Source organism: Haplochromis burtoni, unplaced genomic scaffold (assembly GCF_018398535.1).
Source record: "Haplochromis burtoni strain Fernald_Lab_line unplaced genomic scaffold, NCSU_Asbu1 Contig_1397, whole genome shotgun sequence".
NCBI classification, from domain to species: Eukaryota; Metazoa; Chordata; class Actinopteri; order Cichliformes; family Cichlidae; genus Haplochromis; species Haplochromis burtoni.
The window spans coordinates 38,053-42,416 of NW_024583758.1; the positions used below are offsets into that span (position 1 = coordinate 38,053).

The following is a 4,364-nucleotide window of genomic DNA, read 5'->3' on the forward strand; positions in this document are numbered from 1 at the left end:
GGAGATACCCCAACACAGACATCTCTGTTGAGGTTTGGCACATTCCTGTTCCCTCTCATGCAGCACACAAACACACAGGGCTAATGGGCTTCCTGTGTATTGACAGATATACAGCAGAGGTCTGCTGTGGGACTCGCTTCTCGGTGAGACTCGACTCCAGACGGCCGAGTCTGAGAGGAGTCGAAGCCTTGTGATGAATCTGCGAGGCGGACGGTCTCGCTCAGGGCTCAGAGGTTGCGTCTATCTTGAGACGTCTTCCAGCGTGTGCCTCACAGACTTGTGACAGTCTGGCTGCCCTGGCAAACACTGCCCTCTCAGGTAGAAGCTGATGAGCAAATAAAGCTGTGTGACAAAAGGTGCTGTGGTTTTTCGGGGTTTTTGACCTGTTGTATTTTAAACCACAGTGAGCTGCTTGGTCTCTTGCACTTTGCTGTGGGACTTTAATAATTAGGTTATTAATGTACTGACAGATGCTCTGTGGTGATCTACTGCTCAGTTATGCAGGCACAAACACAGCAGTTCAACAAGAACAGTGGGACTGCTGCCAAACCAGTTTGTGTTATTTTAAAATATGCATTGTTATGTGTTGTATTTTTATTGATTTGTTATTTATTTTTTGTTTTATTCATTAAAATGGTGATGTTTGGCTCACATTTGCATTTCTCATAATTAAACTATAAACACTGTGTAAGCCTGTTTTATTTTATCATCACTCAGCAGACCTACTTGCCTTAAGTCATTGAAATGTCAGTCAGCTAAGAGCCATAATCTCTCCAGCATGTCCTGTCTCTTTGCCGGCATCTCCTTGTAGTTCTTTGCATCTTCTTTTTAAAGAATAAACCTATAAAATTTAAATCAAAGTTTTAACAGCACTGCGCTCCTTTCTTTGTCAGTACATAGTACAGGATGAGTGCGTGTAATTAAATAAATGGTGACATCACTCGGAGCCATAAGGGTGAGTCATTTTTAACAGCACTTTTTTCTCATTGGACTCAAGTCTGTCTTGTAGCATTTGTCACAGTTCTGGGTCATTTGGACCCAGCATTTTGAGTTTCTTGTATTTTGGTATTGTTTTCCTGTGCTTTCCTCCTGTCTCCACTTCCCAAATCACTCCGCTGTGTATTTTAGTCCTTTGTCATTCATTGCTTGCTATCGCGTCATACACAATGTCTCCATGCTGTGTTCTCCCTTTGTGTCCTGAGCATTGCCTGGCTCGAGTTTCTTAGTTTCTAGGGTCCAGTGCCCAGTTTAGTTTTTAGTTCTGCATTTGAGGTTTTGGTTTGTTCTTGTAATGTTAATTCCTACAAAGAGTTTTTGCAGCAATAAAAGCTGAGCTTTGAGTTTTACTTTCTGTTTCTGAGTTCTGCATTTGGGTCCTTCATCCTGCCCGCCACAGCCCACACCAGGGACTTCTTCAGAACAGACGGCCGTGGTGAGTAGAACAGAATTTTTCCTTACCCCTCCAAAATGTATAACAATTAAGACCGTGACTGAGGACCTCACCTCACAAGACCTAAAAGCTGTTTCTCTCTGCCCAAGGAACAAGAAATCTGATTTTGTTTCTGATTTTGAAAAACCTGAGATTTCTGTTTGTGCCAGTCAGTTGGAGAACATTTGCTACACTGCACAAGGGGCAAAATCACAAACTAACAAGCTAACATTGAGTCTGAACCAATACTCTTTCACTAAATCTGTAAATTTTAAGTCAGTATATTCTGAGGTAGAGTTATCTGTTTCTGAGCCTGTTAACCTTGAGTCTGTAAATCCTCAGTGAACTAAAGGTAATTGTTTTACTGCTAAGATAACTGCAGAGGCGTTAACAACTGGTTCTTCTGTCTGAGACAGACAGAAGTCCCCATTCACAGGACTTTACTGACTGTTTCAATGTTGCTCCTGCCGAGCCCATAGTTCTAATGACCAGGAATGTTAACTCTAAGACTGTGAATGTAAAGGGCTGTTTTTCAATTGCTCATTCTCAGCAGAGAAACAAATTACAAAGAGCATTTCTGTGTCCCAAGAAGGAGGAGACTGTCACTCTCTCCAGGGCTTCCCCAGAGGCTGAGTTTCAGACCTCAGCAGACTCTGGGCCCCTGGAGGATATGGAGCTAGTACAGTTGGTTCAGCTACCACCATCATCGACTGAGAGCTCAGCTGAACTCTCTCAGCCTCCTTCAGCTGTGTCACCTGAAAGCTCTACCAGGCCATTTCAGCTGTCTGCAGCAGCTTCCACAGAGAGCTCAGGCGAGCTCACCCAGCCTGCAATAAACTTTGTCTCGCTGCAGCGCTGTGGCGAAGTGTCCAGAGCTGGCTGGGTGTTCCACGTAGCCTCAGCTAGCTTTGTCTCAGCCAGGGGCCTCCATACCTGCTGGCCCTGTGTCTGTTTCCCACTGGGGGCTCTGGTGACCCGCTCCAGCACTCAGTGGCTTGCATGCCACCGTCTGTTTCCGCTGGAGGATCTGAGGGGTCACACCAGCTGTCTGCCTCAGCTAGTCGCCTCCACTGTTTTGCGGTCGGCCTCCTGAGATCCTCTGTCACTGTTGGCTCAATGGGCTGCCTCCTGAACTGTTTTCCAGGCTCCTGGGCTCTCAACCTTCTGGGTCAGCCACCCAAATTGGGTTGTTTGGGACACTGTTTTTGGACTTTTTTGTTTTGACTTTTGGTGCTCCTGTTTTGTTTTGCCCGTGTACGGTGCGACAGAAAGCAGTGAATGACAATGTCTCTGTGCTGTGTATTCTCCCTCCGTGTCCTGAGCATTGGTTGGCTTGAGTCTTTTAGTTTCTAGGTTCCAGTTCCCAGTTTAGCTTTTAGTTCTGCATTTGAGGTTTTTGTTCAGTTTTGTAATGTTTAATGCTACGAAGAGTTTTTATAGCAATAAAGGCTGAGCTTTGAGTTTTACTTTACTTTGATTCCTGGATTTGGGTCCTTCACCCTGCCTGCCTCACAGCACTCACCAAAACCAATGAACAGATACACGTTTTGCTGGTATTTGAAGAGCCCCAATCTGTTTAAATGCAAACAACAAACTTTTTAAAAGGAACAGACAGCCCATTTAGCTTTTATCTGCTCTCATTTGACAGCATTTGATTATCAGGTGTGTGGACAGCTGCTATGTGTGAGCTCCTGCTATCAGAAGTGAAGGACCACAAACTACCATGACCATTGTTTCAGCCTTATTTGCATTTTATTTCACTTTGACCGATTTGTTTTAGGTAGCTTTTGGTCAGTCGTTCTTTCTTTCTCAAACATTTTACATCAGTTTAAAATCAGTCTAAAATTGCATTAAGTAACTGTTTTTCAGACTGGTGTATTTAAGTATTTATATCTTTCAAATTCATAAATTCAATACTTTTTTCACTCAAACTAAGTTTCAACAAAAAGTTTGTAGTAAAAGTAAAAGTTCTTGAATATTTAGGACTCATTATTGGGTTATATTTGTAAATTAATTCATGAGTAGGCCTACGTTACTTTTAATTTACACATTAATCATACACATTTATTTGTACAGTAGTGTATTTTGAGCAGTGCAACATCAACAGCAATCAACTCACAGCATACTTTCCTTCACAGTGAAAACTGCCCCCTTGTGGTGACACCCAAAATACTGCATCTCCTTTAAACAACAATAACAAATAATGCGGTCCAACATATTTACAACTCAGTACACACGATAAATATCTCAACACCCCGTCTTGTACTCAGGTTGCTGGAATCTAAAGAATATTGTCCTGTAAACTACCATACAGATGTGGACTCACCAAAACATGATGTCTGCAAACTTTCCAAGTTTTAGCTTAGACACAGGTTTGGTCATAACATCTGCAACCATTTCTTCAGTAGTGCAATATAACAGGCACATTTTCGTCCATTTACAATGGGCCTTACAAAATGATATTTAATGTCCACATCTTTGCACCTCTGATGATTCACAGGTTTTTAGCTATCTATACCTTTCAAAAGCTGCCCTAAATATATAAACTCTTGTATTGTAGAAGCCAGAGCCATATATTCTGCTTCACAGGTAGAGAGCGCCACAGTGGGCTGTTTCTTTGTCTTCCATGAAACTAGAGAACTGTTCTTACATAGGTTCACACAGCATTACTGTAGGCTACTAGACCTAAATTTTCATTGTTTCTCCTAAAACACAACTTCTTATCCTTGGACCGTCTGAGATATCTTAATACATGCTTCACAGTTACCCATTGTTCCTTTGTTGGTTCATGGAAATGTTGTGATAACTTGCTTGCCACAAAACTTAGGTCTGGACTGCCTACAGCAGGGGTGGGCAATTCCAGCCTCTACTGGCTGCTCAAGATTGCTTTGCACACCTTCAGTTGGACTTCCAACTCAATTCTTTATCTTCTTCT

At 42.5% G+C, this 4,364-nt stretch overlaps 1 protein-coding gene across 1 annotated transcript in view; it reads left to right on the forward strand.

The window, feature by feature from the left end:
* LOC121813288 (transmembrane protein 272-like) overlaps window positions 1-4,364 on the forward strand; it is a gene marked incomplete in the record, with an annotated part of 37,484 nt that overhangs the window by 28,434 nt on the left and 4,686 nt on the right.